Genomic DNA, 18,041 nt, shown 5'->3' with positions numbered 1-18,041 from the left:
GAGGCCGTTGTGTGATAGAACACTCGCACGACGCCCGCTCCGGTATAATTAGAGGTTAACTGAGCCTCATTAACCCATTCCTCGATTGCGGTTGCCGTGGCCCCTCACGGGAAGAAGTTTGATGCTGGGATGAAGCGGCCACCTGCAGGCCACGGTTCAGAAAAGCGGAGGCTGTGTAGCAGTTGGAGGGCAGCGGTGGTTCCCGAGCCCCGGGACGGCAGCAGCGAGTGTCCACAACAGCGGGAGTTGCCCGCAGCATCGGCTGCAGTGGTGCGCACATTCAACACGAGGAGCGTCGCAACTTAGAGACGTGCCTATGCGATCAGCAGAGGAAAGCCTGCTACGTCAGTGTGGCCAAATGACAGTCACAGAAGTAAATTCTCCCCACTGCCGCGCGACCGGGTGCCACACCCTCTTGCAAAGCCTCACTATGGCGAAGCAGGAAGAGGCGGCCACTTACTTTGCCCTGCCAGGTAGGCTGAGCACGCGTGGGGTCTGCCACATACCAGTACACTTTGAACATCACTCCAGTGGCAGTGTCCACCAAGAGAAACTGGACAAGAGATTGCTGCAGCCGGAGGTCACGGACTGGGGCCGAAGTTGGGCCACCTCTCAGACTCCCAGCTGCTTGCATTAAGCAGGCTTGTGTTTCCACTATCAAATTCACCGGGCAATAAAAGTTGCGGTGCACGCCGTCAACAAGAGGAGTGTAGCGACATGGACGTGCCCGCAAGATGGGCACGAGCCAGCATGCTATGTCGGTGTGACCAAGTGGCAGTCACTTAGGATGATTCTCCGCAAACTGTTGCGCGACCGGGTGCCACACCCGTTTTCAAGCCTCCCTACGGCGGAGCAGGGGGAGATGGCGATGGACTTATACGTCAAACGTCCGCCCTGGTTGGTGCGATGTCTTTTCTCACATTCAGCTACAAGGGTAATGTTGGTCTTGCTTTGCATGATCAGTCAGTCTGCCTACGCTTGACAGGCATTGAAACAAGCTTCACGACGCTTATTTAGCTGGCGCGAAACTGCAGCTGTCGGTCATCATACACTCTGCTCACATCCTTTGTGCATCTTTGTAACAGGTGCTTCGTTCGACTTTGAAAGTGAAGCGTCGTGCATCCCCACTCACGAGCCCAGTGGGCCTGTGACAGACATGCCAGCCAGCGAGACACGACACGTGTGTTCAATGTGTGGCTTTTTCTCACCCGAATTCAGTATGTTTGCAAGGCACATAAAAGATGTCCACGGTGGTGACATAAATCTGTGCGTAACATCCGTCGTTATCAACTTATCAAGTACCAATAGCATTATGGTGTATGTAAAGGAAACATTCGTCCCACTATTTTTCTAGAGAGCGTGAAGCAGTTGCCAACCCAATGATTATCTCTGATAGCGAGGAGCATCACAAGGAACAGATCCTGGATGTGCATGCAAAGCTTGCAAGTCTTTGCAGAAGGCTAGAGGGCCAGCACAAGTGTCCAAAAACAGTGATCGATAATGTTGTGCAAGAAGTACGAAACCTCGTACAAGCGGTTGATGTGTCCATCAACATAGAAAATATTTCGACAGACCGGAACTGTCAAAAGTGTCAAATTTTGTCCAGAATGAAAGATGACCATTGCCGATTCTTGGGCGCAGTAATTATTGCATTCATCTCACATTCTAGTGTGCCTACACATTAATAACCGTGATATATTCCTCTGGCTCAAAGTTTTTGAAATGTGTTCTTAGAATGCTATTTCAACTTAACGAATTATTTAAGCGTGACGATATTCCTGAGGAAGGATGCCCGCAGGGCAAAAATTGCTCGGGATGAATCCACAAGGGCCATTTGTGGCAAGGAAACTGAAGTGGTATTCCTTAGCCGTAGCCTTGAAGCGGCACTTTTTTTTTTTTTGTCTGACTGTATATTACTTAAAAGACCTCACATAGCCATCAGCTTTTGGCCAAACGTTCGGCCTGATCCAGTCATCAGTGTGTAAAGGATTAGTTCCTACCTGCTGGGTAAGCAGCAAGCCGCTAAAAATTCTGGACAAAATGAAGGAGCTACAATTTCATGTTAGCAGACTGTTCTTCATCCTTCCATAAAAGGCAAACATTTCCATTTGTATGTGTATTAAGAGCAAGCTGCCAGCATAGCCACTTTGTATCATCATCATCATCATCATGAAAATGCCCACTTCAGACTCGGAGGAAAAGAAAGTCCACGAGGTGTCGTATGCTTCTGTAGCACATTTGCTGCGCCTTGACTGAAACCGGATTCTGAAGTACTTCGAGAAAGTTGTTGGCTACTACAATTCTGGGTTCAAGAGGTTGTTTTATCCATCAATAAAAACATTTGACGAGCGCACGTGCAAGTTCGAAGCATCAGCTGTTTTTCCGTTTCCTTGAGGTGGACGTCCACAGACCCCTGCACTAAAGACCTGCCTTATCTCCTGGGAGCGATGACCTGCATGTACGAGATCCTGACCATTTTGACGCTTCAGCCTTCAACCTCTTCACACCTGAAAAGAATTCTCAGTTTTCCTTTCAGCACAAGTGGCCCAGTTTACTACATGGCAGTCTCAGCAAGAGCATGAAATAATCAAAGCAAAGTTTCCAGCTAAAAGTAAGGGCAATGGTCCGCGGGTTACTATCGGGAGCGTGGATAGTACCCGTACCGAAATCAAGAAACCCACCAAACCTCCTGCACGCTACTTCGACAGGAAAAAAAATTTTTCGCTCGTGCTACAAGCCATATGCGAAACGGACTACCGTTTTACAGATGTGTTTGTGGGATTTCCAGGATCAGCACACGATGCTCGTGTACTGAAGGAGAGCTCTTTCTTCGAAAATACTGCGCGAAAATGTAGCGACGATTGCATTCTCAAGAATGCTGTGCATCCGCTTTTGCCTGAGCTGATGCCCCCGTACAAGGAAAACCAGGCAACATTTCAAAATTATAAAGACGATCTCAATAAGTACCAATGTGCGGTAACGGAAAAAGCACTCGACATTCTCAAACAGAGATTCGGGCGACTCTACTTTGCGGATGCAGAGACCACAAACCTTGGAGCCTGTGTGTGGCACAACCTCAATTGCAAAGGTAGAGACGGTATGGACACCCTTTCACGCCTTGAGCAACAAGAAATGTGAAGATGCGAAGGAGTGAGATCGCAACTAACCAGCCTGTATTTACGAACAGCTACTGCAATCCAATTTCGGGAGAGGAATATATATACGTGCAAACAAACAGTCGCAATGTATGCCACCATGTTTTGCAGTATGGTGCGTCATAGACCTCCTTTCCTTCAATATTTGCGATGCAGAAGCTGTTACAAGAATAAAAATTACGCGATTACATGATTGTGCAAGTGTGAGGTTCAGGCTTCCTTTCAATGTAAATTTTGTCCCCAGTAGTCTCAAGAAGAGTGGTCACAGCTTTGCCAAAATTATGCGCACAAGCTTCACTCATAATAATTTCATAAGAAGAAACTAGAAGTGATGCCGTACCTGCACAAAGTGTCGCACAACGTGAAAAAGGTAGCGAAAAGGCATGGCGTAAACATTGTGTTTTCAGCCCCGCGCAAGCTCTCTGGTTTGTGTTCTCGAGTAGAGCAGGAAGATAAACGGAAAGCCCAGTGCACAACCAGGCACGCCACCAAGTATGTTCCGTGCCCCACGGGCGTTGTTTATCAGATTACCTCGACGTGCGGCAAAGTATACATCGGCCAAACAGGGCGATGTATAAACGACAGGACTAGGGAGCATTGTGCTTCTCTTAACTCTTCAGACGGTGCCCATTTGGCAACCCATTGTCGCGATTGTCGCGATAGTCGCTGCACACCCATGTTTAAAAAAACTGCAATCTCAGGACGTGGCCGGACCAAGTTTGAGCGTGAGATTTTAGAGGCTTTTTATATAAAATTAGGACTGCGGGGCGCTGCATAAGCGTTGCATCTTTGAGCCTTTCTGACAAGGAATTTTCTTTTCTTGGCGGGTAATCTGCGACACTTTCTTGTTTGCGTGTTGTTCGATTTTATGCATTGTCGCGAACTTTATCTTTAGTCATGTACGAAGCGATAAGTGTCACTTGTTGAGTTCTGCCCATGCGCAGCTTGTGGTTGGGGGAGGTTCTTGTTTTTCTTCATAAAATTCAGTTGTTAGTCCAGCATCGTCCTGTCTGTTTCTTTCCTTGTGTCTTCGTCTTCTTGGCTGGTTTTTAATCCCTAAATCATGAACCAACAGGCCCAGTTTTCCACGTTGCTTCACTCTCAAAGCAGCCATAAGTATTGCTTGAATGATTCCGCCAGATAAATTAGTGAGCGCTTACGATTTTAGTTTCGCTCAACTCTGTTTTTGTATCAGGTTGCTGCACATGAGACGACTGCAGACTTCACCGTTGGCAGCAGCGATGAAAAAAAGGACGTTCGGCCAGACCGGCGAGAAAAACAATATCTCAAGCAAAATAAATTATTGCACCAATAGGAACGCAAAGCGGTCCCATTTTCCTGCAAAGGTCCAGAACCCCGGAGCTGACTGAGAATTTTAACAAATACTTCCCAGATAATACCTCCCATAAATTACTGCATTTCATGAATGTCTAAGTGCTGCAAAAGGACCAGCTCATTACCATACCAAAGGAAATAAGGGTTGCTCATATTGAAATGTGCAGAACGTAAGAGATCGAAATTCTGTACAGTGCTGATGCAATAACATCAAATAGGTTTTTGTAATGGTTTGGGCTGGGTTCGGAGATTAGGTCTTGACTAAAGGCCCATAGGGCTGACTTCTCCCACGGTAATATTTTGGGCACAATCACACGAACCTTGTGGTGTTCTATTTTGCTATTGAATCAATAAAGTGTCATTTCACGAACTTTCACCCACACATCTTACACCTATACAACATGGAAGCTTTCAACTCACACTTGACAAGTGACCATAGATGGACAACGCGTTCAAACGCCTTCACAATGGCTGCTTAGCACAGGTGTCAAACTACAGTGAACAAGCACAACAGCAACATCAGGAACGGGATTTCTGCTACCAGGGGGCTAGTAAAACTTGCGTGGGTAAGGACGCATTAAACCAACAAAGTAGTACAACACAGCGCTCACGCTAAATCAATTACCACGCGTAAACCTGCTAAGCAACTGACACCAAGAATACCAGTTTTGCAAAAACCGAGATGAAAAGATTTCTAACCGCTCATAGCCCACAACACACCAGCAAGTGCACGTAAAAAAGATTTTTTTAATATAGGAGAAGGCACCTATTGCAGTTGCACTGTGTGCTCACGTCGTGAGCAAGAGCCACCCAAAAGCACTGAGGGTGTCCACACATCTGGTACTTATCGTTCTCCCAAACTTTTCGTGCCTCCATCCAGTTCTCCAACTCGCACCAGTCCAACTGCTGACGCTTCACCATCGTTGCTGAAGGCTTGGCAAATGTGCGGGGCCACTGTGTCCAGGTCTGTGTAAACACGTGACTACTCATGAGTTGTGCCCTCTTTTATAGGAGCAACACTCGACATCTATAACAATCTTACCCCAAAGTTTGTCGCAGCTGGGCGTAGACCCTCGAGAGGAGAGTTGTTCAGATGTCCCAGCCCTTTTTCATTCTTGCAGTCGGCCCAGCACCTCCACCGAAGGCCAGACAACCGCTGGGCTTGAGCCTGAATAAATATGCAACCACCCATGACCAGCACCTTCTTCTACAGAAGTTTCGCACAAAACAGTGTCACGGCAAGGGTCACAGGTTTGCGCGGTATGTTTGCAGGCCTGACTACTGCCAGGCTACTGATTTTTAGGCAGGGGACTGATTCTTCGACTCTTTACACACCTTGAGCCATGACGGATGCCCCTCAGCATCTTCTGCAAGCTTCCCTCTTCTCCAGAAAAAAGAAAACAACCTGTCATTGCCAATAATCAGTCTCCCCTCAAAAAACATCCTAAAAAGTGAAAAAAAAAAAGAAAAAAAAATAGATTCACATAATCACGGTATAAAAACGATACAAAATGACAATTCGTATTATGACAAAATCAAGACCACAAGCGTTCAAAACGTTGTGCATAATGACTGTTCACAAGGGCCACAACTCTTTCCTCAACTTACATCAATCCTTTGGCAAAAACATTTTAGTACAATGTAAACAAAGGTTGCTTGTCAGGACAGCAGAAGCTTAGCACTCCTAATTTAGCAACTACCTACTCTGGTGTTTAGGAAGGCCCGTGAAATCATTTTATTGGGCTATAATCTAGTTATACCAGTGCCACACGTACACAAAAAGATGACAATAAGTGCTTAATGCCTTAACTTTTAATGCCATTAATTCGCTGCTACACGCAAAGATCTAATGCCATTTGCTCTAATGTCATTTTTGGTTTAAGGAGTTGCGCACAACTAATTCACCTTCGCGAACGCCTTAAATCTGCCTACTCTCGAACGCGATGAGCACCAAATGAAGCCAATGAATCTCTCAGCACCAGAGTGTTGGCGCGGAAACGTAGCTGATCTTCGAATTAAAAGATGTTTTTTTTGTGCACTCTTGGTGGCGAAATTTTGAAGAAGATGAAGTTCACTAGAACAGCGGCAAAAGGCAAAACATTGCGTTACTCTTTTTCGGATTTGGCTACCGCTGGCCGGCGACGGCAGCACCTGAAGCCACTTTTAGAAACGGCTCACACCATTTTTAAGAAAACACTATTTCTCATAAAGTTTTCTTTCACAAAAAAACAGTTTTAACCCTTGAAAGACGTTTTTCTCTACATTAAAGACTTCTAAAATATGAGTGAATTATCTTTTTGGTCGTGATCACTATCATGCCTAACACATTTAATGCCTTTGCGTTTCCGCGTGCAGCACAGCCCGCCCAATTAATGACATTCGTTATCTTAAGGCCTTAAACACTAAATGTCATTTTTTGTGCACGTGTGGCACGGGTATTAGTTAATGCGTTAGCAGGCAATACACTCGTTATCTGATTAATCATACAGGTGGTCCTTCCCTATATTGAATGTCAGACCGCAAGCTGTATATTAAGCTTCTTACAGAATTTAATTACAGAGGTGGTCCTTCTATATATTGAATGTGAGACAGCAAGCTGTATATTGCCGCAAACCATGCATTGGGTTTGTTTGTTTATTGATGCTCTGTTCTTAGCGCCCGTCTGCGCCGGGGGCTAAAAATAACCCATGAATAAATAAACTCATTTGACAGGGAGAGTACGAAAAACAAAACATCAATAAACAAACTCATTTGATGGGGAGAGTGTTTTGAACTAACGTCACCAGCCTAGAATAATCTTCTTTGATCTACAGTGTTCTGGATGTAACTCGACGGTTCGAGAAACACTCGCGCCGAAAGATAAATGCCCGCAGAGCAGGCGCCGCGGCATTCAATTCGCCGACACTCGCCTGCGCCCATCACTGTGTTCACTGCTGCTTCGCCGCCTGTGTATTCTTTGAGTTGTTAGGGGAGCACAAGCTTGCTCCAATAGACTTGTTTTTCCTTCAAGACGACTGCGTCGTCTTTGGCTTCGTGACCACATCAAGCTTCTTAACAGAATTCTGAGCTTTCTCACCTGCTATTGAGGCTGCAATTTACCACAGAAGAGCTTCTCTACACAAGACCACTGCAGTTCTACAGAGGGGGCACGGCAACTAGAGTAATGTAAAAACCGCCCCTTCCAAATTTTGAAGAATCTTTGCAGTACAACCTTTGCTTTAAATAAACGAACCCACAAAAGAAGAAACAATTATTTTTTGTGACTTGTGTCCCTTTTTTCTTGCTGTACAAAATGCCTAGTGCCATCCAACTTCATACTTGGCAAGTGGCTGTTGTACAACACAACACATTTTATTGTACAACACAAAATGATAGGTTCTTTAGTAGTGGCTCAAGAAAACTAGTATCCCGATGCCTACGCTTGTACAGTTTTGCGCAGTTTTTTACTAGAAGAAGTTAGGAGGCACAAAAGGGTGGTGTGAAAGAGCATTGCAGGCCCACCAGCCTACTTTTTGTTACAGAAATGCTTGCCAAAAAAACGGCTAACTACCTAAAAGACAGCCTGAATTCCAAACCAAGGGAAGGGATCGTCTCTAGCAATAGGCAACTCAACAATGACTCGCAGGATAGGAGCGGTTGGGAGCCTATGTCTGTATTGTACATAAATAGGCTCTGATGATGGCGATGAATGTTACAATGCATTAGCAATGCCACCAGCCATCCTACTGAATCAATTAGTTGGCTCGCCTGGTAACTTCCTAAAAATAAATTGAACCACAACATTTCTGCACGGTCTAAGGTGTGGTAAGTAGCTAGTTGGTTGCTCCCAACACAGCTAAAATTTTTATGCCACAAAAGTGAAAATATCAGACACGGAACACAAGGCGATGCACTGCCTACTTATCTTTTCGCCCCGTACACCTTTTTATACAGCCAAGCGGTTGGTATCACCTCTACTAAAATCACTCATGTTCATCGTCATGAACAGAAGTAAATTAGGTGCACTTCTCAATTTTCCCCGTAACACTTTCTCGCATTAATGAAGAGTGCGTGATACAACAATGTCTTAAGGAAAGTTGTTGCGCCTAGCTTCCCGACAGGAGGTTAGGTGAGCAGGATGATCACCACTGCTTTTTACGAATTACAGGCATACAATTCATCCGTGAATCCATCACTCCTTTTAACGAAAGTGAATATGTGATTCCTTATCTCAAAAGGAGAGGAAGAATGACTTCAGTGAGGACAGACTGACGATCATCACTATTAGCTAAACGAACTGTTGTGATTCTTTGATCAAATGATCGCCCACTTTCACCAGAGCATCATTTCATCTCTGATCAATGAGTACGTTCATCTTTTTTTCCTCCCGTGCTTAAACAATGTTGAATAAATGACTGCACCAGAAACGACTGAGGAGCCATCCTGCCCTACAGGAGCGGATGGCCAGCGAAGTTGTTAGGAAAAGCACCGTGTAGTAACTACACACTGTGTGCATATTAACACCTTCAAACATCATGCAAAAGTCTTTGCAACTAAACCTTAGAGCTATGTTGCAAACACCCTTGAAAGTTACCTGGCACAACAGATGACAGGCTGCTCGTTGTACGTGCCCCCATCTCTTGCTCCTCTTTTGTGCTGCGCCTGCTGCTGCATTGCTGGCAGGCGGTGTCCCTGTGATTGGCGGCTGGCTCCGCACGTGTTTGTGGCATGGTCACAAAGCCTTTGTGCTTCAGATGATCCTGAAGTTTTCCTCCCCCAGCAGGCCATGGAAGAGACATCTACCCGAGTGCTGCATGAGTTGCTGTGTCCCGTTCCTTATGTTCACTTCCGTCTTTTTACTGCGCATGGAGACACACAAGAAACCTTGCAACCGCTTTGCTGCAAAACAACCATGATTAACAAGGGAACTCGCGTTAATATGCGCACAAACTTTCCTAGCCTCAGCCGTATAACGAAAAAATGGCTGTGGCTTAGCTCAGCTAAGCCTGGATATACAAAGCAAAAGCTTGGCTTAGCCTGGTTAAGTCTTGGTTTCACTTGGTTAACGCCTGCCCTTGCCTATGGTTGTGGACCCACTTATGGTGTTTGCCGAGCCGAGCAGCTCGCCGGGCAATATCCGTGAGGTGGACAGACACCACTTGGTGTCGACAGCTCAAAGCTTCCAGCTCTCGCACAACAATCAGAGAAGACTGCCCGGCCTCACTCTTTCATGGCCAAGTTCGCATGGGCATAGCGAGTCACGTGATCAAGAGCGAACCAGCTGCAGAGAGCGCACGCGCCAAGTTGGCAGCGGCAAATGCGGCCTGGCGAGTCATATGATGCATTGCCAAGGGCATCACTTCCTGTATTTTACAATGCCAAATGCATGGCCCGCTTCCCAATGGAAGTGAGTGGTACGCATGCAGCGCCCACTTGTCGTAAGGTGAAGCCCCGAGCTTAATTGGGATCCCCCAACCGTAACTGAATTCGAGAGCGGCTTGTGCGTGGTTGCCAAGGCAACCGGCGTTTGAGATGAAAGGTGATAAATCACAAAACTTTCTTTTTATCTGGCCAGGTACGCAATCTCCCGATCAGAGAGTGCCACGGAAGGCGAACTCACACATCCCTCCCCCTTAATGCTTATGATTGAAGTCTCAAAGATTTCGCGGGATCGGGCGTCACGATACCGTTTTAAGATGCCGGTTTCGTTGAGCTTGGGGTAGCAATTTTTTCAATTCTTGCAGTGTAAGGCACGATTGCTTCCTGTTCCTGTACGCATGTTATTTGTGTGCTTACGAAGACTGCCACTCTGGCCCACACAGACCCTCCCACACGGAAGTGGGATCTCGTACAGTATAACTCCACGCATTTGACATACTGTTTTTCATGTTTTTTTTCCCACATGTGGGCCTGCAATTCTTTCCATCATTGACCATGGCGCATAATGTGGCTAGTTTGTTAGGCACTGAAAACATAGACCCTCCCACACTTTCACGCGGGAGGGTATATGTGGGCCAGAGTGGCAGGTGCGTTAACGACCGTCTTCGTGAGCACGCAAACAACATGCGGACAGGAACAGGAAGCAATCCTGCCTTACCCTGCAAGAATTGCAAAAATTGCTACCCCATGCTCAATGACACCCGCATCTTAAAACGGTATCATGACACCCGATCCCCACGAAATCTTTGAGGCTTCAGTCATAAGCATGAAGGGGGAGGGATGCGTTAGTTTGCCTTCCGTGGCACTCTCTGAGCGGTAGATTGCGAATATGGCCAGATAAAAAGAAAGTTTTGTGTGTTTTATCGCCTTTTATAGCAGACACCGCTTTTTAAGCTGTTTTTTTTTATCTCGTTTTTTTTCTTGCGTATGATTACGTTGTTTCCTTATTCTATTTATTGCCCACTCTAATAAAATTTCACCAGTTGCTCATCAGCGCTCGTGTCTGTTTGCCCTCTCTGTCTCTCCGTGCGAGTTTTTCACGGTTTTTAAAGGTGTCATGTGTACCCAATTAACCCAAATTCAAGCTTTAGTGCGTCACCTGGCACCCTTAGCATTCATGGTTTGAAACTCCTTTCTTTTTAAAATGAAAGTTCTGTAGAACAGTCCTGCCCCAACTTTATCTCCTAGCGCTAACAAAAGTGAATCCCTTTGAAAAAACAAAATCGGAAATATTTCGCACGTAAACTGTTCGATCTTGCTAGTCCACACGTATCCACGGCATTGAAAATACATAACTATTGATATGCTGGCGAGCGAATTGCTACAGGAAATACCATTCCCCATCACACAGAATGTGGCTGTAACAGTACCCATTACGAACATAATGTCCTTACTTAAGGGGTGAAAATAGCCAGTGTGCAAGTACAGAAAAGAGCTCATAAAGACTGCGAGTACAAAGAGCCCTTCAGCCAGGAAAAATGCTGTCATTCAGAATAACATAACAGTCCTCTCGATTTGTCATTTTGGACTGCACAAGAACTGCCCAAGAGCATCTTCGCGTTTTTTTTTTTTTTTTTCTTTCTAGCACATGGATTCTCATGTCAAAGGCAGTCCTTGAAACGCCCGCGAACTATGCATGACTAAAGTGTACTAGCTACCATGACTACACCGGACTGGCTAATCTACAAGGCCAAACATTACATGTTGACCGCACAAAGGAGACAGCACTGCCGAACTTGACTACGCGCTACGCTCTTTTTATTGATTGGAAAATAAAAGTGGGTGGATATCTTAGTCAAAACAAAAACTGTCACTCAGCTAGGCACAAAACCGTACATTCACTAGGGAGTTTTAGTATAGCGGAAAGCACCACTTTAGCGCGCCCATAGCGTTAGCGGGCACGCTAACCATAGCATAACGAGGCGCTATCCGTTCGCGATTGCGGCCCGCAAAACGTTAACGCTACAGCTAAAACGCAACACCCGGAACATACGAAAGCTGCTGTCAAACTATGTTGGACGCTGCCAAAAGCTGTCAGCTAGGCACAAAAGCGTACATTTACAGTCCGTTTGCAACACCCGGAACATGCGAAAGCGGCTGTCAAACTATGTTGGACGCTGCTTACCATGGTGGAACGTGCGAAGCGGCGGGACTTCGGGAGGACGTACTCGGGCACATGTTCCGTGCGGGTCACGACGTGACTACGCTACTCCGACTCACGAATGTTGTAGTGCGGAAAATAAACGACATTTTGTGCAATTTAACATAAGAGTTCGCCTCCAAAAAATACGCATAAGCACGACACAAGGAACTGACGCTGCAACTGTTCGTGCCGATTTAACCACAGATTTAACTGAGGCTTGGTAATTTTGACGTAAACTGTTTATGACTGGCTTTGAGCAGTTCACGCAGTTGACGTAGTTCACGACCGTTTGACGACTTGGCCCAGTTTGCCTAAACTCAGTGAAGTGTACTAAAATATATTGAGGCTCTTTGTGTTAAAATTTCTAAATAAAGTATACAATGTGTTACATGTGGACCTTACCGAAAAAAAAATTAAGATTACATCGGGCTTCAAAAAAGATTTGTAATGGGGATAAATATCTATTTTAAACCGCTGATTTCCGTTGGCCTGCTAGCTCAGTCGGTTAGAGCGTCGTGCTAATAACGCGAAGGTCGTAGGTTCGATCCCTGCGCAGGCCAAGTTTTTTTTTTAATGCATGTGTATTTAACCTTATTGCAACCCCCACCCCCTTGCCACCCACGCTCACTCTTCCACACACACGCCCAGAAACCACTAAACCATTAAATAGAAACGGGGCCTGCCACTGTGAGGGCCCGCTACAAATTTTGGTTCTGCGATTTTATTTTTCGTCAAGGCGCGCCAGCTAAGAACAGGCATGTCGGTTTCATTCGCCTTGAGCATTCTACAGATAGCTGGGACACCTGACATTATGCATTCGAATACGATAGCTTCAACCAACGTAGATTTATTTATTAGCGGAGACCTCCCTTTTCGAGTCTTGACTGTGTACTGACTTGTACAGCGATATAAAATGAAGGGTGAAGAGGGTGTCTCTAATTCTCTGATTACTCGTGCAAAAATAGGCCAGGACTCCCTCAACGCACTTCCGGTCCGGACAGCGCCTTAGTATGGTACCATACTAAAGCGCTGATAGAAACTTGTGTTATTTAGAAACTTGTATCAGTTTTATAAGTTTTTCATGTATAAGATGTATTAGTCTGACAAAAATGAACCTATTACATTGCATTAGTTTGCAAATACAAATAGATCTGATAGACCGCTAATAGACTTCAGAGTTATTACATTGTATATGTCTAATACGAACTTATAGAGACGTATTGGTTTAAATAAAAACTAATAAAAATGGACCCACAAAGTGCGATTTCCTAAATTTTTCTTTTTTCCCCAAAAGCACAAGGTTGAAATGAAGGCCCTTAATTTTGTATATTATGAAGTGTTTTGTTCTCTGGTAAATCTCCAGTAAATCTCTAAGCAAAATTATGATGCAAAATGGTCAACCTTTTTTTTTTTTTTTCACTTTCGCTCTTAAAAAATGCGCTGCTATCAGAAATGAAGAGAGCTGAGGGAGGAGTGCTGCGCCTACGACTACGAGGGCGCAAGAAGGGCAAGAAATCAAAGTCGGCAAGACTGCAGCGAAGTCGAGCTAAGCCATGTCATGCTCTTCGTGACGGTCTAGATAGTGGCGGTCGTATCTCGCTAAATTATTCATTAAATACATCATCATCTTCATCATCATCACCAGCATATCTACGCCCACTGCAGGGCAAAGGCCTCTCCCATTAATCTCCAATTACCCCGGTCATGTGCAACTTTCCCGCTCATGGCAGTCCTTTCAACAGTGATTACCCTGCAATTTTTTAGCGAAATGAAAATATTCTTTTGCACAGCTAATATTTGAGGTGAATACTTGCTTTGTGCACAGTTTCAAGTCGCGCACGTTGCGCGACTGGGTTCCTGAGCCATGGGAACTATCCCATAGAAATGCATGGGGAGTTAGATTTGACAGCGAATTACACAAAAAAATATTCAGAAACCTGACATGTTCTTTTAGCGTTTTAATCTTCACGTTGACTTCTAGCTTTATGCCAAGTATCATTTTCCTAAAGTGGTTTTTCTAGGTTCCCGAGAGGTTGTAATTTTGAGCGAGAAAGCTGGGTATGCCTGTGCTAACTGCGACCAATTTATCCCCGCAAACTTCTTGATCTCATCTAACTTCTGCCGCCCTCTGCCACGCTTGCCTTCTCTAGGGATCCACTCTGTTACCCTTAAAGGAGTACTGACACAAAATTTTCGTGTTAAGTTTTTTTCGCTGCTATGCGTGCCTACCAGCCCACTAATCATAGAATGACAGATTAGACGGTCGAGCGCAGCGTAAACATTCATTTACGGCATCGTTTATTCGTGCCAGTTTCGGTTTCGACTGAAAAACGCCGAGCGGCCGCCATAACAGGATGTACCACATGACGTCACCATTCTTGCCGCATCGCTGCCTCTCTGGAAGCCATGGAAGCGCGCGCGAGCGAGCGCACGCGCGCGCCCAGACCGGCCGAGGTCTTCGCCGTCCCCACAGGCCCGGGCACCAACGTCCAACGGTTGTCTTGCCTTCGCATTACATTCATTAAATTATGCATCGTTAAATTATTCACCGGATTTCTGTCAACCAGAGGAATTTGCCCGTGTACCCTGATAATAAAATGTGCTGTCATGTTTCATTGCTTTGTTCGAACTTGTCACTGGTTCTGATAGAACTAATACACTCTGCATGGTAGACCTATCAGACTAATACACCCTGATAGACCTACCAGACTAATACACACTGATAGACCTAATAGACTAATCTATTAGTGGCAATAAGCATATACGCGTGTATTAGAATTTGTATCAGAATTTTTGCTAGGGCGTTGCACCGGGCTGACGGAGCTCCTGAATCCACTCCTGGCCCAATTTTTCGCCAGCTGTTTCCCTTTCGCCTCGAATTTTGTTTCATACAAAAAAAGATATTACTCTCAGCGCTCCTCCTGGGAGTCTGTGATGAGGACGATGTAATGTGTTGTGGCTGTGGTTGCAGCTAGAGCTATGCATCTCGCCTCAAGCCCTCGACATACTACGACGCATACTGAAACTGCCCTCCATCTACATCGTGTGGACACTAGGCCACGCCAACCTTCCAGGGAATGAGGCGGCACATGCCGCTGCCCGCGAATTAACTACCCGGGCATTCCCTGAAGCCAGAGAAGACCCACCGGAATCCATCAATCATTCCAGTCCCGAGTCGTTACACCGACATCTTGAACGACTACCGTCAAAATCGCCTCATCTACCCTCCTCCTCATCCATCTCTCAACGCCAATGACGTATGCCTTTGGCGACGACTACAAACTCAGACATACTATACAACACAACAATTCTACACAACATATCACCAACCTGTACCCCTACGAATGCCCATCCTGAAAAACCCCAAACACCCCATACCACCTCGTCTGGGCTTGCCCCTACTAGAGCACTGCACGGGCCTGATTTTAAGGCCCGAGCCCGGCCCGGGCCAGCTTTGTGAAGCCCGAGCCCGAACCGGGCCCGTGACACCGAGCCCGGGCCCTGCCCGGGCATTCATAAGTGAACCTAACCCGGGCCCGGCCGGGGCCCGCCGTCTCAAACCCAGGCCCGGCCCGGGCCCGGTCATTTATTTTTGACCCTAGGGAGGGCCCGCGTGCGTGTGACCAGGCCCGGTCTTAGACGCTGAAGAAAATTGTTTATTATATTTGGACCAGTGTTTTCGTAGCGGGAAATCAGACGGAGCATCTAGTCTGTACAAGCACGTCCTGAATTGAAACGCAAAAAATAAGGGTTTAAAAGTGCACGTAGTTTAGCTTACACCGACTGCAGTTCACGCCACATCGGCGTAATAATAGCTCGTATTCTTAAACGAGAGGCACCATCACCTTTGATGACCAGACTCTTGGCAATTTCACGTGGTTGTCTCGGTCACAAGTTGGTATTGCTGAGATTTCTTGCTTGCTCCCCATTTGAATCCACGAATTTCCTGCAGTGGTTGTTAAGCGGTGGCGCTTCTCTGGCACGCGAGTTTGATTGCCAGCCATGGCAGCCGCATTTAGATTGGTTCGACATCGTAAAACACACGTACATAGACACAGGTGTACAGCTCCAGAGTGTCTTAATTCCTTCCCCGCTAGGGCATTCCTTGTAACCGTTTCTTTGATACGTTATACACCCAAATATAAAACGTGTATGCAGTACATGCAGTATGCAGTACTGCATGTATGCAGTACATGCAGTACAGTGATTAAAATTACAGTATAGTGACTATCAGACCTAGCAAAACATGTTTTCAAAACAATGTGTACAACTAACATCAAGAAGGCGTAAAAGTAAACTCAGAATATTCAATTTTATGCTCTTTTCTACACTTCACGTCGGAACTATTAGTGGCCGGGGCTATGAATTCAAGCCCGAGCCCGGCCCGGGCCCATGGCGTCGAGCCCGAGCCCGGCCCGGGCCCGCCAATAATCGACTTCGGGCGGCCCGGCCCGGCCCGCGGGCCGGGTCGGGCCCGGGCTTTTGGGCCGGCCCGGGCCCGTGCAGTGCTCTAGCCCCTACCACCCAAACCCCATCCCTTCCCCTTCCCTGGAGCAGTGGGAGTGCGAGCTGACCAGCTGCCCGCTAGTGTCTCGGGCAAGAGCAGCTGCTGCCACGACTCGCGGCTATCCGGACTGGGAAGGCCACCCACAACAGCCTTTTCCGCTCCAATAAACGTTTCTCTACTCTTCCTCCTCTACCCTCTTCATTTTATTTTCATTACATGTACACTGAAAACCACGATCCGCCCGAACAATGTAAGCAAAGTCAAACGTTTGCAAACTGATTTCCATGATCGACTGGTGGCAGGTTACTGCCAGTTGCATCAGCACTGGCGTAATCGTGTCGGTCCTGAACCAGAGCACGCTGATTGCCGGCATGTAGATGTGACGTTGCCTACATAAGTGATCAATCCTGTTCGTGTTGTTTCGTCTGCTTTTCGAGAACACGAAACAGTCATATTCTGATTTGCGCTTGCAGCTTGACGAATGACATGACCAGAGATGCGTAACTTAAAACCGGAAATAGGAAGGAGTATGAGGCCGGATATAGCCTCAGGAAAACGTTATGCTCAAGAGTTCCGCCACATACTTCATTCATAATCGGCATTCAGGCCCCCCCCCCCCCCCCTTCATGAAATTTCGGAGGAATCTGACCCTTTGGCTCCCTCTCCTCCCCTCGCTACTCCACTGGTATACGCTATACTTGTGCAAGTTTTCTTTATACCTTCATTAACTTGCCGAGCACGAGGACGCGGGTTCGATTCCCGGCCGCGGCGGCCGCTTTTCTGATGGAGGCGAAAAGCAAAAATGCCCGTGTGTACGAGATTTCGGCGCACGTTAAAGATCCCCAGGTGGTCAGAATTAATCTAGCCTTCCACTACGGCGCGCCTTATCGTCTGCGTTGCGTCGGCGCGTTAAGCCCTATACAATCAATCATATAGTATTTTTAAGGGCGGAAAAACTGCGCGTGAGAGACAAGACAATAGAGAGATTTAGCACTCCGTATGTTCCGTGCTGTACGTAGTTACCGCGTTGACCCGGACCAGACTGCGCCTGCACGCGCGGAAGTGAGGAAGGGCGAGGAGGCGCATCCCACCGTGACGAATGCGCGGACATGGCGAAGGCCGGCCCGCGGAACTAATCCCCCTACATCGACGAATGCCCAGACGTGTTCCGGTCAACACGGTAACTACGCACAGGACGGAACAGACGGACGGTTAAAACTCTCCAATAAGAAAGGGACAGGACGGGCGCCCCGCCTGCGCCCGTCCTGTCCCTTTCTTATTGTCTTGTCTCCCACGCGCAGTTTTTCCACCCTTAAAAATTATCACCCGTTCCCCACCACCCTGTTACCACTGCTCTGAAATTTTCTCATCACCTCAGCGTCCCGTACAAGGCTACATAAATTAATTGGCGCTGTTTTATTTTGTGCAAAAACACGTTGAGAAAATGGCTAAAAGAAACGATGAGCCTGTAATTGAAACGAAT

General features: G+C 46.6%; 1 long non-coding RNA gene and 1 other non-coding gene across 2 annotated transcripts; one reads left to right on the top strand and one right to left on the bottom strand.

The window, feature by feature from the left end:
* Positions 1-4,782: 4,782 nt before the first annotated feature.
* LOC144151858 (uncharacterized) lies at positions 4,783-12,353 on the bottom strand. Its single transcript, XR_013318994.1, has 4 exons — positions 12,034-12,353; positions 9,064-9,328; positions 5,533-5,658; positions 4,783-5,456 (listed from the first exon to the last, which is right to left on the bottom strand). It is a non-coding gene; the product is annotated as an uncharacterized LOC144151858 (long non-coding RNA).
* A 184-nt stretch (positions 12,354-12,537) lies between these two features.
* Positions 12,538-12,611, top strand: Trnai-aau (transfer RNA isoleucine (anticodon AAU)). The gene has a single exon. It is a non-coding gene; the product is annotated as a tRNA-Ile (tRNA).
* The last annotated feature ends 5,430 nt before the right edge of the window (positions 12,612-18,041 follow it).

The sequence above is a fragment of the Haemaphysalis longicornis genome, unplaced genomic scaffold (assembly GCF_048455015.1).
Source record: "Haemaphysalis longicornis isolate Haplotype H1 unplaced genomic scaffold, Haemaphysalis longicornis Haplotype H1 scaffold_9, whole genome shotgun sequence".
NCBI classification, from domain to species: Eukaryota; Metazoa; Arthropoda; class Arachnida; order Ixodida; family Ixodidae; genus Haemaphysalis; species Haemaphysalis longicornis.
This window is presented reverse-complemented; position numbering and strand designations above follow the sequence as displayed.